Consider the following 21119-nt stretch of genomic DNA (forward strand, 5'->3'; position numbering starts at 1 on the left):
CTGGGCCCATTAACTATAATGGGGACTGGTGGAAATGTGCCTGCAACTGCACAGCTGTATTTGTCTGGCCAATTCTCAGCATAGTTACTGGGATGTGGCCGGGTCAGCATTCATGTAACTTCCGGCAATGCCAGAGAGACACGGCAGGCTATTCCAGAAGGGTTCTCCTAAATGCTAGTGTGACATTAGCCTAAGCAGCTCAGGCAAGATGGCTGCCCCCATAATAATGTACATGTAATAAAAAATATTTAAAGTCTACAATCAGGAAATAAAACAGATAAAAAAAGAATTTATAGGGCGAAATTTATCAGAACTGGCGCTACTGTCCATAGAATCCAATCGGATTGATGCTTTCATTTTCCAAAGGAGCTCTGAAAAATAACAGATACAATTTGATTGGTTGCTATGGGCAACTAAGCCAGTATTTATGAGCACCAGTTTTGATAAATGTACCACATATGCAGCATGAGACTGAAGTCCCTTGGGCCCACCAGAGGAAATGATTCTGAGCGTCCACCCTCTGTGTATATAGGACCTTAAAGGGACACTGACAGGCCCTATAAACATATTTAGTTATTCCTATGCAGTCATAGATCTATTAAAGTGTATTCCAATGATATAACAGTACCCCCTGTCCGCATTGTAAACCATGTAAAAACAACTTTATATTCATCTGTCAATCACATTTCTTTATGCCCAAGGGGCGTTTTTTCTCATACCTTTGTGCCCAGCCGCGCCCCAACTGTCGTTTCCTACCGCCGCCCAGCTCATTATTATTCACTGCGCTGGGCGGCTCTTACATCCGCGTCCGTATTGACCAGCTCTATAAACATATCACATGACCTAACCCCTCAGATGAACACCGTAAAAAATAAAAAACAAAAACTGTGCTAAATAAACCATTTTTTGTCACCTTACATGACTAAAAATACAACAGCAAGCGATCAAAAAGGCATGTGCCCACCAAAATAGTACCAATCTAATCATCACCTCATCCCGAAAAAATGAGACCCTACCTAAGACAATCTCTAAAAAAATAAAATAAAATATGGCTCAGAATATGGAGACACTAAAACATTATTTTTTTATTTTAAAAAAGCTGTTATTGTGTAAAACTTAAGTAAATAAAAAAAAGTATACATATTAGGTATCGCCGCGTCCGTAATAACCTGCTCAATAAAAATATCACATGACCTAACCGCTCAGGTGAATACCGTAAAAAAATAAAAATAAAAACGGTGTAAAAAAAGGTTGTTTTTTTTGTCACTTTACATAAAGTGTTATAGCAAGCGATCAAAAAGTAATACGCACCCCAAAATAGTGACAATCAAACCGACATCTCATCCCGGAAAAAAATGAGCCCGTACACAAGACAGTTGCCCAAATTTATAAAACTATGGCTTTCAGAATGTGGAGACACTAAAGAATCATTTAAAAAAAAAAATGCTTTGTTATGTAAAAATATAGTCATATTTGGTATTGTTGCGTCCGTGACAACCTACTCTATAAAAATACCACATGATCTAACCTGTCAGATGAATTTTGTAAATAACAAAAAATAAAAACAGTGCCAAAACAGCTATTTCTTGTTACCTTGCCTTACAAAAAGTGTAATATAGAGTAACCAAAAATCATATGTACCCTAAAATAGTACCAACAAAACTGCCACCCTATCCCGTAGATTCTAAAATGGGGTAACTTTTTGGGAGTTTCTACTCTAGGGGTGCATCAGGGGGGCTTCAAATGGGACATGGTGTCAAAAAAACAGTCCAGCAAAATCTGCCTTCCAAAAACTGTATGGCATTCCTTTCCTTCTGCGCCCTGCCGTGTGCCCGTACAGCGGTTTACGACCACATATAGGGTGTTTCTGTAAACTATAGAATGAGAGCCATAAATATTGAGTTTTGTTTGGCTGTTAACCCTTGCTTTGTAACTGGGAAAAAATTATTAAAATGGAAAATCTGCCCAAAAAGTGCAATTTAGAAATGTTATCTCTATTTTCTATTAATTATTGTGGAACACCTAAAGAGTTAACAAAGTTTGTAAAATCAGTTTTGAATACCTTGAGGGGTGTAGTTTCTAGATTAGAGTCATTTTTGGGTGGTTTCTATTATGTAAGCCTCACAAAGTGACTTCAGACCTGAACTGGTCCTTAAAAAGTGGGTTTTTGAACATTTCTGAAAATTTCAAGATTTGCTTCTAAACTTCTAAGCCTTGTAACATCCCCCAAAAAATAAAATGTCATTCCCAAAATGATCCAAACATGAAGTAGACATATGGGGAATGTAAAGTAATAACTATTTTTTTAGGTATTACTATGTATTATAGAAGTAGAGAAATTGAAACTTAGAAATTTGCAAATTTTTTTAATTTTTGGGTAAATTTGGCATTTTTTTAATAAATAAAAATGATTTTTTTTACTCCATTTTACCAGTGTCATGAAGTACAATATGTGACAAAAAAACAATCTCAGAATGGCCTGAATAAGTCAAAGCATTTTAAAGGTATCACCACATAAAGTGACACTGGTAAGATTTGCAAAAAATGGCCTGGTCCTCAGGTGAAAAAGGAGCCCGTTCCTTAAGTTCCTTAAGTTAAATGGCTTTTCTGGGATATTTTATATTGATGGCCTATCTTCAGGATAGGTCATCAATATCTGATTGGTGGGGTATCCGACTCCCGGAACTCCCGCCAATCAGCTGTTTGAAGAGACCAGAGCACTCGGTGACCATTGCGGCCTCTTCCTAAGCCTTCCTAACACTGGGTTCACACCTGAGCGTTCTGAAAGGAGCGCTCTGTATGCGCGATTGTAACGGCGTTTGCAATCGCGCATACAGAGACAAGCGAACGCCCATTGTCGCGCGTTCCCGAAAGTCTATGTATGGGAACGCGCGACAAGACGCCCCAAAGAAGCTCATGTACTTCTTGGGGCGTCAGGTGTTTTACAGCGCGATCGTACGTGCTGTAAAACGCCCAGGTGAGAACGATTCCCATAGGGAATCATTGATTTCTCCTTGTTGAGCGTTTTACAGCACGTAGGAACGCGCTGTAAAACGCTCAGGTGTGAACCCAGCGTAAGGATCCCAAAGATAGGCCATCAATATGAAAGTCCTGGACAAGCTCTTCAACAATGAAAGTTCCTACAGAATGAATGAGACCTTGAAAAGCATGAAGAAGTGACTGAAAAATGATATTGGAAATTGTATAACTATTCGTTATACAAAGAATTACCTTTATTTGCTGAAAATATAATGTCCCTTTAAGCGTCTCCATTCAGGTTCCATTGCTGCTCTATGACAATAGGGATGTCAGAATAGTTTGTGACTTTGCTCTAATCCTGGTGACAATAATAAAGGAGGAGACAGTATTAATCTGCAGCCCTATAAAATATAGACCAAATAGTGTAAGGGCCAAGTTGAACATTCTGACTATCATGGATCTCAGTGTGAACTGCAGGGGATCGAAAATTCACCCTAATAAATATGCTTACAGCGGGCACAAGAACGGGTAACAGGGAGAGATACGCATTATCCTTCCAGCCGAATGCTGTGCCATTAATTACACCATTGCACACAGATTTGCACCGTTAATGACCATCCAAATGGTGAGATTTACTCGCCTGTTTTGGTGCATTCTGCACTTTTTACGAGCGCAGTTCACAGAAAACCCACTGAAAGGTTGCTCGACGCTTTCATGAATCAGTCCTTTCGCATGCCATTGAAGCCCTCATAAAATTAGTGCGCTTCATATGCTAGCAATTATTGGTCCGCTTTAGAAAAGCATTACACACTGTTTGCATTGGGTTTTTTAGAGGCACGTTACCCATAAAAAAGTGTGGAATTCACCCAAGCCCAGTGCCACAGCTTGAAACTCATTAAACCTTTGTGAACAGGGGCTGACGTCAAAATTCTGCATCTCAGCAAGGGAGAGCGGCAGGCCGGGGCTTGGCTGCTGATGGCTGGGCATCTTAGACTTACTTCACATTTACAGGGCACTGGGGTATAGCTCCTTATATATATGTTTTATACCTATACAGTACATATTATTTACTGCCTCGGTTTATAGGGGAAACTTTGGGCCACTCCTGTTTGTTACCTAATTCTATTTCCAGATGCTCTTAGATTCTAGCTTTGGTTTGGCAGAACACAAAGTATTTAGAGACATGTTTTTATTTTTGCCCCTGTTTAAAGTTAGTAGCACAGGACGTGCTGTAGGCAATTACATGTGCTTCTCTTGCTTGCTCAGTAACTTCATGCAGACACTGCTTTCTGACTAAGGCCAATATTATATTTTAATGAAAAAAGTTTGATCGAACGAAAAAATGTATCCGCTGTTATTGCCAGGGAGAGTTGCAGCCACCCTTAGGCCTCATGCACACGACAGTTGTTTTTCTCGGTCCGCAAAACGGGGTTCCGTGATCCGTTTCCGTTTTTGTTTCCGTGTGTCTTCCTTTATTTTTGTAGGATTACCAGACATGAAGGAAAGTAAAAAAAAATCTAAGTCAAGTTTGCCATGCAAATGATAGGAAAAAAAACGGACGCGGACGTGGATGACAATCTTGCGTGCCTCCGTGTTTTTTCACAGACCCATTGACTTGAATGGGTTCGCGAACTGTTGTCTGTGAAAAAAATAGGACAGGTCATATTTTTTTTCACAGACTGGAAACACGGATCACGGACGCGGATGACAAACGGTGCATTAGCCGAGTTTTCCACGGACCCATTGAAAGTCAATCGGTCAGCAGAAAATCACGGAAAACGGAACAACGGACAAGGGACACAACAACAGTCGTGTGCAGGAGGCCTAAGGCCCCCTTCCCATGGGCGTCGCTGGTGAGGGCTGTATGCGTTCAGGGTGCATTGCGGGAAACCCGCGCGAGTAGGCACGCAATTGCAGTCATGAATGTGGTACCCAGACCCGAACCTGGACTTCTTCACTGAAGTTCGGGTTTGGTGTTCTGTAGATTTTATTATTTTCCCTTATAACATGGTTATAATGGAAAATAATAGCATTCTTTAATACGGAATGTAGAGTAAAATGTCAATTAAGGGTTAAAACATAATAAAAACATAACTCACCTCATCCTGTTGTTCACGCAGCCGGCATCGTCTTCTTTCTTCTTCTTTCATAACCTGCAAAAGGACCTTTGATGATATAATCGCTCTAGCCACGTGATGACATCATCGCAGGTCCTGCTGAATGAAGATAGAAGGTCCTTTTGCAGATCCTGAAAGAAGAAGAAAGATGATACCGGCTGCGCGATCAAGTGGAGGAGGCGAGTTAATATATATTTTTTTAACCCCTCAAGGCACATTTTACTAAGTATTCTGTATTAAGAATGCTATTATTTTCCATTATAACCATGTTATTAGGGAAAATAATACAGTGAATAGACTTTAATGGGGTTCGGGGTTGTTCATCCTTATCATCTCCTAGCAACCATGCGTGGAAATCGCACAGCATCCGCACTTGTTTGCGGATGCTTGGGATTTTCACACAGCCCAATTCATTTCTATGGGGGCTGAGTTGTCTGAAAAAAGCTGAATATAGAACATGCTGCAATTTTCACGCAACGCACAAGTGATGAGTGCAAATCACCGCTCATCTGCACAGCCCCATTGAAGTGAATGGGTCCGGATTCAGTGCTGGTGCAATGCGTTCACCTCATGCATTGCCCCCACGCGGAATTCTCGCCCGTGTGAAAGAGGCCTTAGAGTAGAGCCACATGGGGAAGCCATGCTGCGATTGTGACATGACCACGTGGCCGTACGAGTCGCAGCAGGATCTAATTGACTAATTGGGACTGCATTGTTTTATCAGTCTTCTGCGGCTCATGCGGCTGCTCGGTATTTAGCTGCAAAGTGGTCGAGTCGCAACTGCAGCATGGCGTTGCCGTGTGGCCACACCCTTAGGCCTAGTTCACACGAACGTCTGGCTTTTATAGTTGTTTGCGTTTTTTAGTTACGTTGTGTTTCCGTTTCCTTTCCGTTTTTTCCTTTCCGTTTTTCCGTATGCCATGTACAGTATACAGTAATTACATAGAAAAAATTGGGCTGGGCATAACATTTTCAATAGATTGTTCAGAAAAAACTGAACAGGTACGGAAGACATACGGATGCATTTCCGTATGTGTTCCTTTTTTTTGCCGACCCATTGACTTGAATAGAGCCACGGAACGTGATTTGCGGCCAAATATAGGACATGTTCTTTCTTTCAACGGAACGGAAAAACGGAAATACGGAAATGGAATGCATACGGAGTACATTCTGCTTTTTTTTTGCGGAACCATTGAAATGAATGGTTCCGTATACGGAACACAAAAAAACGGGCCGTACACTCGTTCGTGTGGACTAGGCCTTATATTTGACCTTGCGGGTAAGTCCACATGGACTATAAAATACAGCAGAAAACTGCGGATTTAGCTGGGGATCAGCGCTAAACACCTTTACAAAATATACATGTATTTAGCCTCATTCACACATCAGTGTTCCCTATACGTGTGCTGTACGTGTTCTCCACAGACAGGACTCGTCTCCATTCATTTTAATCTGGGTATTCACACATCAGTGTTTTAGCTCGGTCCGTGTTTTTAGCACGGATGCATGCTCTATTTTGTCTGTGTTCACGGATCCATCACGCCCATTATAGTATGCAACATGGAGGCCATCCGTGTTTCAGCCGTGTTTCATGGAACATTAGGAAGAGATGCTTTAAAATAGGTTTTTCAGCTGTTCAGTGTCAGTGAAACACAGATAACACACAGACCAAACACGGATCTCTCACAGACATCTTCACGGAGGCATCACTGACCACCTTTTCACGGATTTAAGCACGGACGTGAGAATGAGGCTTTACTTGTGTTTTTTGCTGTGTAAATTGATGCGCTGCAGAGTTCAAATCTGCACGGTTTATGCTGCAGATTTTTCATATCGCGGTTGTGTTCGAGTACAGCAAGACCGAAAGGGACACCACAGGATCAAATAAAAAAAATATAATGTTCAGTGGGTCTGTATTCCTAATGGCCATGCTGTATTGAAGGCCATTAACAATGCAGAATGACTAAACAGTGTGGTCTTCACTAGGCCCCTTTCACACGAGCGAGTATTCCGCACGGGTGCAATGCGTGATGCGAACGCATTGCGCTGGCACTGAATCCGGACCCATTCAATTCAATGGGTCTGTGTACATGAGCATTGTTTTTCATGCATCACTTGTGCGTTGCGTGAAAATCGCAGCATGTTCTATATTCTGCGTTTTTCATAGAAGTGAATGGGGCTGCGGAAAATCGCATTACATCCGCAAGCAAGTGCGCATGCGATGCGTTTTTCATGGATGGTTGCTAAGAGATGTTGTTTGCAAACCTTCAGTTTTTTTATCACGCGCGTGAAAAACGCATCAAAAAACAACTGAACGCAATGAACTTGCTTGCGAAATCGCGCATTTTTAACTGAACGCACCCGGACCTAATCTGTATTGCTCATCTGCAGGGGGACTCAGTTAGCAAGAACCAGCTACAGCCTGAATGGTTGCATGGTACTTGACCGCAGTGACACGGTCCTACCCTTACACATGTGGATTTTAATGCGGATTGTTGCACAGAAAAACAGCGAAATCCTCCCACAAATCCACATTAGATTTATTTACGTGTCCAGGTCTCCAGATCAGAAGCCACTGATACGTAGTATCTCTCTACTCTGGCTGATGATGTCCATAGATTCTAATTGGGCATATGGATACAATTTGTTCCTGATGCCCCTTAAGTTCCATCCATACTGCACCCACATAGCACACGGACTGATTTAGAGTAAATGGTGCAATGAGCTGAGCATTCAGATGTGTAGAGAAGCTGGAAGAGACATTAGTCAGCTATCGAACACGTAAGGCCAACTTGGGCCAAATAATAACATTTATTTTTTCTAAAAGGAAAACCATCAAATAATACAAAACCTTTCCAGTCATATGGGATGTTCTTCTGCGTTAGGATGATCTGGTATATACACCAGGTTACCCCTGCCACAGTGTCAGATTCAATGGCGGCCTTTCAAGTAAGGAAAGTAACAAACAACCATGTTTATATGCCCTTCAAACATCATATAGTCTACTTGGGCCACCTGACAGTAGATGGAATAAAACTACAAAAAAGTTTTTCTTCTTCTAGAGGACCATGCATTACATAGATGGCCTATGTGTAGTCCTTAAATTGCTCTGAACAATTACTGGACGAGTCCTCTCAGGTAATAACAGGGGGTCCAGCCCCTGGTTAGCACGTCATCAGGGGACTTCTAACTAGATATCACTTTAAGATTATACCAGGCTAAACCATTTATCATCTATCTGATAAATGTAAGACTGATGGAGGTGCAAAGACTAAACCAGGGCGGCCAAGATCTATGGCACTGATGAAACCGGCTGAGCACTCCATTCAAGGTCCTTCTTGCTGTGATTGGACATCCACCGATTCCAGAATACTCATTTCAAACTGGCCATACAACATAAGATACAAATGTAAACAAAATGTAAAATAAAATTTGTCTGAAATGAACAACTTTGACGATTTCTGCAGATTGTCATTTTAAAATTAGGCTCAATGATCGTTCGGGATGGCAGACATAGAGTACTGTCTGTAAAAATGTCATCTGTCGGGTTCGATTTTCTTGCCCATTCTTGGCTGAAGGTGCGTGGTGTTGATCAGTAGACTTGAAAGCTTAAATCAGCTCTTCTGGCTCCAGCCTGGCAATGTTAACCTAGTAGGTGAGAAAACCAGCACCCACAGCGTCACTGAAGCAATGTTACCTTTAAAGGGGTGAAAACACATCAGCATTGATTACTGTCATAAATGGACCTGCATTTCCTTACTCCAGTGACTGTAAATTGAGTCTCTGTAGGTGCCATATAAATGTATTACCATGGGAATCAACATCAACCGAAGTTTACTTATTGCATCAGTCAGCATATATATTAACTGGAGCCCTGCTCAGATATAATTGGGATAGTTATCGAAAGTGGCAATGCCAACTTGGCAACTCTAAACACAAAATCTCAACTAGTTAAAGATGAGTTCAGTTCATTCATGTTTTATTGTATGTTGCCTAAAGTGAGCAAAAAAAATAAAAAATAATGAAAATCTGCAGAGGTTCTGGTATTTTTTATTTCTGTGAAGTGAATGTATTGTATTCTTGAAATGCCTGTGGAGCCAGTCATAATAAATTGGTGAGCCGATATTGTAATGCTAATGGTGCCACATAGACTGGAGGAACCTGTAGTTTGGAGAGGACTATGGCACAGTTTTCTAGAAATGCTTTGTGACCTGCACCGAGATCATTGTACAGGGAAGGGGAGGTAGTGAGCTGTAGGTGCCGCGAGCCGCAGGGGCAGAGTGGATGATGGTAGAAGTTGCACTCATACTGTAGTTTGGACGCTTCCTGGACTATCGAGTGATGGGAAGGATGCACCTCTTCTTCACTTCGGGGCACACCTTGGTAATTTTGGGTTATCCTGTCTGGTCGTGTTGAGGGGTGCTGTGAAATGCAAGACAGGGTCCCTGGCATATGCTGGTTGATGAGGATGTTGGTGTAGTGTGTTGGTGCAGGCAGTAATGACGCCAGGTTAACAGCAGAAGAATCAAATTCAGGTACTGTACATTGGTCACTCGGCATACATGGACTGGTAGTTCTTACACAATGTGCAATCTCCATAGATCTCACAGGTTACATGGCTGCAGTAGTGATTAACAGGCCAAGATGTCTCTTTAACCCCTTAAGGACCCTCGCCGTACATGTACGGCGCTGGTGGACGTGACTTAAGGACCTTGCATGTACGGCGGGCTAATCGGGCGGGTGCAGGAGCTGCACCCGCCTGATTAGCGGCACAGACAAGGCAGTCACTGACAGCCGAGCCCCTGCTACATGTGTTTTCACCGATGCTGGCGTGTTAAACCCTTGTATGCCGTAATCAAAACTGACCGCGGCATGCAGACGGTTCGCGGAGGGTACGGGTGCCCTCCGCTTCCCCATTGGGTCCCCGCGCTGCAGTGGCGGGAACCAGATGACAGAGAAGGCAAGCCCAATGCCTTCCATAGGCATCGGAGCTTGCCTTCTACGGAAGCCTGTGAGATCAAGCCCTTAGGCTGGCAGCAAGCTGACAGACAGCCAATGCATTACAATACAGATTGTATTGTAATACATTGCAGACCCCAGAAGTTGAGGTCTCAGAGTGAAACAAAAATAAAAAGTTGAAAAAAAAGTAAAAAAATGTTTTTCATAATAAAAAAATAAAGTTTCAAGTAATAAAAAATAAAATAAAATAAAACACAAAATTGTAAAAAAAAACAAAAACTGAACGCCGTAGGAAAAAAAAAAAAAAAAACTGTGGTAAAATAATCATTTTTTGTCACCTTACATCACAAAAAGTGCAGCACCATGTGATCAAAAAGGCATATGCCCCCCAAAATAGTACCAATCAAACCGTCACCTCATCCCGCAAAAAATGAGCCCCTACATAAAACAGGCAAATAAATGCTGTTATTGTGTAAAATTTTAATAACTAAAAAAAAGTATACATAGGTATTGCCACGTCTGTAAGAACCTGCTGTATAACAATAACATGAACTAGCCCCTCAGGCAAACACTGTAAAAAAAAAAAAACTGTACAAAAAAAAGACATTTCTTGTAACCGTACATCACAAAAAGATTTACTTCTAACCCTTCTAACGTCCCAAAAAAAGAAAATGGCATTTACAAAAATATCTAAAAGTGAAGTGGACATATGGAAAATGTAAAGTACCGGTAATAACTATTTTAGGAGGTATCACTATCTGTTTTAAAAGCAGAGAAATAAAAATTTTGAAAATGTTTGTTATTTGCAGCTTATTTTTTTTATAAATGAAAATGAAATATTTGACTCAAATTTACCACTGTCATGAAGTACAATATGTGACGAGAAAACTATCTCAGAATGGCCTGGTTAAGTAAAAGCGTTTTAAAGTTATCACCACATGAAGTTACAAATGTCAGATTTGCAAAAAATGACCTGGTCCTTAAGGTGAAAAATGGCAGGGTCCTGAAGGGGTTAAAGTTATTTTCCTCCAACTGTACTTCTCTAGCTGACCAGAAATAGGAGCGTGCAATTCTCTTTCCACTATGCAACCATGGGGCGGCCCACCTCTCTGGATGGTTTACTATGCAGGGCTATGTCTTCACTCCTTCTCTCTCACTTCACTGTCGGGACATCCACTGTCTAGTTCTAGACTGACACCGGCCATACTATCTACGGTAAAAAAAAAATGGATGCGGATGACATACGGATGGCTTCCGTTGGTCATCCACATTTTTTTGCGGACCCATTGACTTCAATGGGTCCGCAAAACATTTTTCGCGGACAAGAATAGGACATGGAATACTTTTTTTGCGGACGGGAAACACGGAGAGCGGACGCGGACAAGAAATGGACGAGTCCACTGCATTTTTAATGGATCCATAGAAATGTATTGGAAACCATCCGATCCGCAATAAAACACTGCCGTGTGCATGTAGCCTAAAAAACATGTGAAACAATGCTGGAAACAAAACACCCATTTGAATAAACCCATTGACTTTAAGGGGTCATTTTTAGGTCTGGATGGTGTCGATTTTAAACACGGGTGGCACCAATGTGAACCCTAACAAATACAAAAAAAAAGCATGCAAATGGATGACAACTACAGGGCATCCTTTTACATCCATATTACATATACTTCAATGTTAAAAACAACATATCTTTCACTGTATGTTTAGTTTTAACTGACAAAAAGCTCTGTCTACCACACTTCTGTGTCTGGCAAAAAAACGGGCAGTGACGGATATCTTTTTTTTTTTTTTTAACATTGAAGTCTATGTAAAATGGATGCAAATTGGTGTCCTTTCGTTGTCAACCATTTGCATACATTTTTGGGTATCTGCTAAACTGTTAAGAGGATGATATAATTGTGAACCCAGCTTCACCTGAAATGTCCCATTGTTGGTCTACTTTTTATAGGTTTATCTGAAATAAAAAAAAAATTGGGCTTTTTATTTAGATGTGCCAAATTAATCATGCATCGTTAAACATTTTGGTAAAAAAATAAATAAAGCACAATTTTGCTATACTGAACTCTGTGAATAAGCGGCAGGGGCAATATTCGAATTTGCGATATTTTCCGAATATGTGGTAGAACATTTCTCATATATTCGTGAATATTTGTATTCGAGATTATTTTCGTGATTACGAAAAATTGGCAATGCAAAAATCGCATAAAGCAAATTCGTAAGAACACATGATTCCTCCCTGCTTCTTGCTTGTGGGCCAATGAGTCATTGGCCCACAAGCAACTTAAGCAGAGAGGAATCATGACTTCAGATGGAAAAAAAATTACGAATATTCTAAAAAATGAATATATAGCACTATATTGAATATAGTGCTATATGTTGAAGGCTGCTTGCAGCCTGTAATTGTGGGAGGAGCGTGCTCCCCCTTTATAAACCCCCTCCTACAAGCAGGAGGGCGCCCGTTGTTGCCTACTTTTCGTGATGAGCAGCAGCCCAGCGCCTGACATCACTTCCGGTCGCCGCGTCAGTGTGTCTCCGGTTCCAGCAGCATTCCCTGTGGTGAGTATAGCCGCTCTGCGGCTGGCCAGGCGCGCCGCCACCGGCACCTCGTTCCTTGGGCTCGGCAGCGCTTGCCCGTCGGCCCCGCTCTGGCTGCCGTTGCAGCCCGATCTGTGTTCATCGCGGGCCTCCCCGCCCCCCGCACCTCGTGCTATTCCTCTGGCGCTCGGCGTCACGGGATGCCGCTCCGCCTGAGGGGCGGGGGGAGGGCGGGGAAGCTGGTCAGCTGGCAGGGACATGTTACGGCAACCCGGGCCGTTATTTCAGCATGGCTGGGGTGCTGTGTTGGGGATTCGCCCCTCAGCCGGCGAAAATTTTGTTTGTTGTTCCCTCCCCAGGTGACTAAGCCATTGCGGGGTCGGGAGCGCCGGCATTGGCGGCTCCCGGCGTCCAAGTGCCGGCCTGCGGCAGTCACCTTTAATAAATGAAGAATGAAGTTCTGCAGCTCGGGCTCACATTTAACCCTCGCACTGCTGGGTTGAATATGGGAAATAAATAATCAAGTTAAGTGCTGCAGCTTGTTCTCACATTTAACCCTCGCACTGCTGGGTTAAAAAAAAAAAAAAAAAAAAAATTTCAGCTGATGGTTAACTCTTGCACTGCTGGGTTAAATTAAATGGAAGAAAAAAAAAAAAAAAAAGGGGGGGGGGGGCCGTTCCCAGTTCCACATCTCCGGTGCTGGGCTACCTGGTCTCAGGGGTAATGCCGCCCTGATTCGCTCAGGGGGCAATGTCTTCCTGAATCACCCAGCTGTGGTGTCTTCCTGAATCGCTCAATGTAATGTCTTCCTGAATCGCTCAGGTGTGATGTCTCCCTGAATCGCTCAGGTGTAATGTCTCCCTGAATCGCTCAGGTGTAATGTCTCCCTGAATCGCTCAGGTGTAATGTCTCCCTGAATCGCTCAGGTGTAATGTCTCCCTGAATCGCTCAGGTGTAATGTCTCCCTGAATCGCTCAGGTGTAATGTCTCCCTGAATCGCTCAGGTGCAATGTCCCCCTGAATCGCTCAGGATGCAATGTCCCCCTGAATCGCTCAGGATGCAATGTCCCCCTGAATCGCTCGGGTGCAATGTCCCCCTGAATCGCTCGGGTGCAATGTCTCCCTGAATCGCTCGGGTGCAATGTCTCCCTGAATCGCTCGGGGGCAATGTCTCCCTGAATCGCTCGGGTGCAATGTCTCCCTGAATCGCTCGGGTGCAATGTCTCCCTGAATCACTCAGGTGCAATGTCTCCCTGAATCACTCAAATGCGAGGTCTCCCTGAATCACTCAGGTAATATTTTCCCAAATCACTCAGGAATGATGTCCGCCCAGCTTCATGTTGGTGTCACGTGTTCACTGGGTCAATCGGGGGCCGGGTGTTCCTGGTTCGTCCAGGGTCATATGTTCCCTGTTCGCTCGGGTTTCATGAATCTCCGTGGTTGGCCGAGCTCCTGGTGTTCCTAAGCGTTCGGGGCTCATGTGTTCCCTGTTGTTCAGGGGTCATGTGTTCCCCGTGTGTGTCAGGTGCCACGGGCAGTACAAACCCGGGTGTCATGTGTTCCCTGGGTCATCCGGACCCGATTCCGGCCCAAGTTTCCCTTGGGTCAGGGTCACGCACCCTTCCCTGCCCAGGGGTCTAGCTGTTCGCATCCCTCGCCGGGTATCGGTCCAAAACCCAGCTTGTTTCACGTATAACAGGGTCTCGGCCTCCAGGATTGCGAGCTAGCTGCGTTCGTTCCGCCAAATCTTCTCCTGGTCCAGGTAAAACCCAGCCACGGGCCTGCTGTGCACCTTGCCACTACGCAGCGTATTTATTGTCACAAGCTCCCGTCCACAGGTCTCCATCTCACCCAGAGATCAGTAGCACGGTCCGTTTTTTTCAGGTAAGTAGCGAACACCTCTACGTGGTCAGACCCATTCCCCCCTGCATCGCCCAAGTGCGAATGTCTTCCCCGAATCGCTCGGGTGTGAGGTCGTCCCTGGATCGTTCAGGGGCAATGTCGTCCCTGAATCTTGGGGTCAATGTCGTCCCTGTGTCGCCCAGGGGTAATGTCTTCACTAAAACACGTAAGTATCATGGTTTCCCTGTATCACCCAGGTATCATCTTCCCAGATCCCTGAATCGCTCAGGTCTCATGTTTTTCCTCAGGTCCCAGGGGTCATGTCTACCCTGAATCATTCAGGTTTGTTTTCCCTGGCTTTTTCTCCAAGTTACAGGTGTCATTTTACCCAGGAACCACATGTGTCATGTCTTCCCTGAATCCTCAGGGTTATGTTTCTCCAATTCAGGTGTCATGTTTTCTATCGCTCATGTCATTCTTCCCTAAGTGACTCAGGGGCCAGGTCCCTGAATCGCTCTGGTGTTATGCCTCCCTTAGTCACTTAGGGGTAAGGTTCCCTGAATCGCTCAGGTGTGGTGTTCCCTGAATCGCTCAGGTGTGGTGTTCCCTGAATCGCTCAGGTGTGGTGTTCCCTGAATCGCTCAGGTGTGGTGTTCCCTGAATCGCTCAGGTGTGGGTGTTCCCTGAATCGCTCAGGTGTGGTGTGTTCCCTGAATCGCTCAGGTGTGGTGTGTTCCCTGAATCACTCAGGTGTGGTGTGTTCCCTGAATCGCTCAGGTGTGGCGTTCTCCCTGATGCAGGTTTTGTTTTCCTTCCTCTTCCAGGTCGGTTGTTCCCAGGTTGCATATTTTCCTGAACAGTCTAGTTATGTATTCCTCTGATGCACACAGGTCAGGTTGGCCTGATTCGCTCAGGCTTCTGTTTTCCCGGCTCTCCCAGGGAGTATGTAGTGGCCAGGTCCAGCCAGATTCAAGGTTCTGCCCGGCCCTCCCAGATGTCCGTCATCTTCATGTAGATGCATATAATTGCCTGCGTTGCTTGGTATTCCATGTCGCCTGAACCGCTCAGGAGGCAGTGCATCGCCCGATTTTCGCAGGTTCCATGCGTCAGCCTGTAATGCTCAGGGATTGGTTCAGCAACGTCCGGCTGGTTCCTGGGTACCCGATTCGTGTCCTGTGTGTCTGGATTTTGTTTCCGCAGGTTTGTTGCATGCTGCGCGACTTCAGGCTCTGATGCTGGCTGTCCAGGGTCACCCAGCAGTTGGCCATGACGCCCAGGCTGCATCCCGGTTCTCCATCACCTCTTTCCAGTGCCACCAGATCGCACCTCTCTCCGGGTCTCGCACTGACGCAAGCTTATTTTTCTTGTAAGCAGGGCCTCAGCCCACCGGAATGTCGATCCATCCTCAGTTATATCGCAGGGCTCCTCCATGCCCCGTCACGCCACGGGCCGGGTTTCAGGTAGGTTCCAGCCGAGTGGCGGCGTGATGCCTCTCCAAAGCTCAGAGCCTTCCTTCATTCATCACGAGCCACCTTTCCAGGTCTGCGGTTATCGCCGGAGACTCGGCAGCAGTGTCCGTTGATTCGGTAGGTTGCAATCCTTTCTATACCATGTTCTTCTCTGTTTCCTGCTGATTCTCAGGTTTCATGTTTTTCCGGATTAGCTCAAATGCACGTTTTTTGCCCATTCACCCAGGTCTAATTCCCGGAGTCGCGCGGTTCACGTGTTTCCTGGATCACTCAGGTCCATGCATTTCCCTGGGTCGCTCGGGTTCATGTGTATTCCTGAGTTCCTCGGGTTTATGTTCCAGAATAGCCCGGGTTCATGTTGTCTGTGTCGCTCGGGTTATGTATGTTCCCAAGTCACTCAGGTTACATTTCCCTGAATCGCTCAGGTTTTGTATCTTTCTGTCTTGCAGGTTGCCAGTATCGCCAGGTGGTATGTTTTCCTGATTCACCCAGGTCACGTATTTTCCGGAATCACTCAGGTTTTGTTTCCTGTCTCCAGGTTGGCAGTTTTCAGGTTGTGTGTTTTCCTTGATTTCTCAGGTTACATATTCCCGGATCGCTCAGGTCTGTGTCCCACAGGTGGTTCGCTTTTGCCTGAATCGCTCAGGTCTTTTGGTCCCACAGGTTGTACGCAGTTGCCTGAATCACTCAGGATCCGTTATTTGCCTGGAACGCTCAGGGTTTCAGCGGTAACCAGTGGCTTCCATAGCCCATTACCACACGCACCGCCACCTGTCATTCAACACCATCAAGCTGTATTGGCCGGCATTCAATACCGTTGGGTGCTCGGGGACCCCTCCGCCAAATCCGTTTCGTATCAGGCCTTCAAAGCCACCCCCAGGGTTAGCGCGGCGGACAAGGTGCGTAGGCAACCAGTGTCGGGCTAGCTTTCTGCAGATTGGCCGTAGGCCTAAACGGTCTCCCTTGGGCACTCAGCAAGCATCATCACCAAGCAGCCATGTACCTAGGGTTCCACGGGCTCTTGGACCGGGGGAGTTCACCTGCGGCACGGTCAACCGAGCGACCCTGCTCAGGCAACATCTCGCCTGGAATTTGGTCCACTTCATACGGTCCATCCCGGCCACCGAGTCCAATCTGGCTGGTCCTCCCACCGAGGTAGAGTTCTTCCCTACGGCCGACTGTTGGTGTTCCGCCAAGGTGCTCCAGGAGCTCCTGGCCTCCCTCCGATTTTCCGCTCTAGACGACCCGGGGCTCCCGATCAACGGTAGGCACCTGCCTTAAACCCTGTTTATGTCAACATCCGTACCCTGGCCGCAGGGCTGGGTTCATGCCTAGCACGACATCCAGGCACTCCTTCTGCTAGGGGCCGCATCCACAGCATCAAGTCATCGGGTGCCGGCGCATGTCATCCGCAAGATGGGTCGTTGGCGGTCGTCCGGCTTCACAAAGTACATTCCGAATCCACGGGCGGAGATCTCCAGAGCCTTTTGATCTTTGGCATTAGTTCACACTATGCTTCAATTAATGCTTCACTCCCTGCTACGTACCAGTTCTCTTTGGCCACTATTCAGGCCGTACCTCGTCACTGGCGCCGGGCACACTCCAGCCAGTTGATCTAGGACAGTCCGTAGGCATGCCTATTCTGTTCCTCGCTTAGCTCCTCCCACAAATATTAGTTTTTTTAGAATATTTGTCATTTTTTTCCATCTGAAGTGAACAGTCATTGGCCCACAAGCAACTTAAGCAGGGAGGAATCATGACTTCAGATGGATAATAATGACAAATATTCTAAAAAATGAATATATAGCACTTGTAGGGATTTGCTCTGGTAGGCAGGGTAAGCAGACGCAATACAGAGGCAAGACCACGGTTGAAAAGCAAAAGTTCAGTGTTTATTCACACAAAAAGGAAGAAAGGGAAAACAATACTTTGCAGGGTCCTGGTGTTAATTCACACAGCAAGAGTCCACAGAACAAAACATGTCACCTGGCAGTCCACAGCAGGCTTTAGGGCGCCTGACTCCCAGCAGGCGGCTCTCATGCGGCTCTCAGCCTTGCAGCATGGCGGAACTCCTCAGCTCCCAAACACAGAGCTTCCACAGCTCCACTATCACCTGGAGGATCATTCCACCACCAGCTGAGCTGCTAGCTGGGTTTTTAAATCCCAGCCCAAAACCTGGCCTGGAAAGTGGGGAACAGCCACTCACCCTGCTCTTTGGCAGCTCCCAATAAGAACCGGCCCGGATCGGCTTTACAGCCACACTAAGTAAAAACAGTGTCAGTGAGCATTAGCTGCCGCTGACACACAAAATTACCGGTTCCTATCTCACCGAGGCCAGGAACCTCGGTGACACGTACCTTCCGTCAATGACGAACCCTTGCGCCTTCCTACATACCCCCCCCCCTTTGTTCAACCCTGAGGGGGTGAACACACACCAGACAGTGTACTCGGGACAGGGCATCCGCGTTTCCCTGTAACCGGCCTGCCCTGTGTTCTACTGTAAACTTTAAGTTTTGTAGAGACAAGAACCACCTGGTGACCAGAGCATTCCTCTCTTTGGCCTGGCTCATCCACTTGAGAGGGGAGTGGTCGGTCACCAGACAGAACTTCCTCCCAAACAGATAATAGAGGAGAGACTCGAGTGCCCACTTGATGGCCAGTCACTCTCTCTCCACTATACTTACTGTACCGGGTCTCCGCTGGAGTGAGCTTACGGCTGAGGAAGACAACAGGATGCTCCTCCCCGTTGACTTCCTGAGACAGTACTGCACCGAGGCCTACTTCGGAGGCATCAGTCTGTACCACAAATTTCCTCTCGAAGTCGGGCATCACCAAAACCGGGGACCCACACAGGGCCGACTTCAAAGCGGAGAAAGCCTCTTCCGCCTGGTCATTCCAGTAGACTATCACGGACTTCCGTCTCTTCAAGAGACCTGTCAACGGAGCCGCTAGAGTGGCAAAATGGGAAACAAACCTCATATAATAGCCCACCATTGCCAGGAACGACTTTACTTGTCTAGAGGTGGCAGGTCGGGGCCAATTCCGTATCTCCTCTATTTTGTTTACTTGGGGTTTGATGACTCCGCGCCCAATGACATACCTAAGGTATTTAGTCTCCTCTAACCCTAGCGCACATTTCTTTGGGTTAGCTGTTAGTCCTGCCTTTCGAAGGGAGTCTACCACGGCCTGTACTTTGGGCAGGTAACTTTCCCAATCAGTACTGTGAATGACAATATTATCCAGGCAAGCCGAGGTGTACCACCGATGGGGACGAAGCACAATGTCCATTACAGGTTGAAAAGTGGCGTGGGAGCCATGCAGGCCAAAGGGTAACGCCTTATATTGGTACAGTCCCTCTGGTGTAACAAAGGCAGTTTTCTCTTTGGCAGCCTCCGTCAAGGGTACCTGCCAGTACCCTTTGGTGAGGTCCAAAACAGAAAAATACCTGGCTTGGCCTAACCTCTCAATAAGTTCATCTACCCGAGGCATAGGATATGCATCGAACTTAGATATTTTGTTTAATTTCCGAAAATCATTACAAAATCATAATGTCCCGTCTGGCTTGGGAATTAAGACTATAGGACTGGCCCATTTACTTTTAGACTCCTCAATGACGTTAAGCCGCAACATGAGCTGCACTTCCTCCGAGTTGGCTTTTCAGCCGAGCCTCGGGTACCCAGTATGGCTTTAACCGGACTTTTGCCTGAGGCTTAGTGACAATATCATGTTGGATTACAGAAGTGCATCCAGGGAGGTCTGAGAACACATCCATGTTCCGACTAACGAACTCCCTGGTTTCCTGAGCCTGTTTAGAGGAGAGGCTGTCAGCAATTTTTATTATGGCAACAGCTTCCTTTGCATCAGACAGAGGAGCCGGAACCTCTTGCCCTAGAAAGCCCGGCCGTGGGCTGTCTTCCGTACAGGTTTCCCTATCCTTCAAAGGTTTTAGTAAATTAACATGGTAAACCTGCTCCGGCTTTCGCCTCCCCGGCTGGTGTACCTTGTAATTTACCTCTCCAATTTTTGCACGTACCTCGTAGGGCCCGTGCCACCACGGTCGGCACCAGAACCAAGACCCAATCACCCAGGTTAAAGTTCCAGACCCGAGCCTGACGATTATAGATCCGACTCTGGGCTCGCTAAGCGGCCTCCATATGCTCCCTGACAAGCGGCAAAACGGTCTCTATCCGCTGTTGCATCTTGGTAACATATTCAAGGATGCTTTTATGCGGAGTGGGTTGTTGTTCCCACGCCTCTTTGGCTACGTCCAACAAGCCACGAGGATGTCTGCCATATAGCAATTCGAAGGGCGAGAACCCAGTAGAGGCCTGGGGCACCTCTCGCACTGCGAACATGAGATAGGGCAGAAGAAGGTCCCAATTCTTTCCATCTTTGGACACCACCCTTTTTAACATGGTTTTTAGTGTTTTGTTAAACATTTCAACCAGTCAGTCCGTTTGTGGATGGTACACGGATGTCCGTAACTGTCTAACATGCAGCAACTTACAGAGTACCCTTATGACCTTGGACATGAAAGGGGTCCCCTGGTCAGTTAGGACCTCTTTAGGTAGCCCCACTCGGGAGAACATCTCCATTAGCTCTTTAGCTATAAGTTTTGCCGATGTATATCGCAGTGGCACTGCCTCCAGGTACCGAGTGGCGTAATCAAGGACAACCAAGATATGTTTGTGTCACCTAGCGGACTTCGGTACTGGGCCTACTAGGTCCATAGCAATTCGCTCAAACGGTACCTCAATGATTGGGAGAAGTACCAAGGGGCTGCGGAACAGGTGCTTGGGGCTAGTTGCCTGGCAGGTCGGGCAAGACTTACAGAACTCGTCCACCTCCTTAAACACACTGGGCCAGTAAAACCGTTGTAGTATCCGGTCCTGTGTTTTCTGCATTCCCAGATGACCCCCGATAACATGCTGGTGGGCTAAGTCTAACACAAGTTTGTGATAAGCCTGGGGCACCACCAACTGTTCAATGGATTCACCTCGCAGCTGGTTTACATGATACAACATACCCTGATGAACCATAAAATGGGGGAACACCGACTCTGCCCCTGGTTGTTGTGGTTCACCATCTACCATTAACACATTTTCCCAGGCTCGGGATAGGGTTGGATCTCGGTGTTGTGCAGTACTGAAATTATCCCCAGAGACATTGAGGTCTGGCAGCTCAGGACCTGGCGGCAAGTCCTCCATGT

The sequence above is a fragment of the Bufo gargarizans genome, chromosome 11, assembly GCF_014858855.1.
Source record: "Bufo gargarizans isolate SCDJY-AF-19 chromosome 11, ASM1485885v1, whole genome shotgun sequence".
Lineage (NCBI taxonomy): Eukaryota > Metazoa > Chordata > Amphibia > Anura > Bufonidae > Bufo > Bufo gargarizans.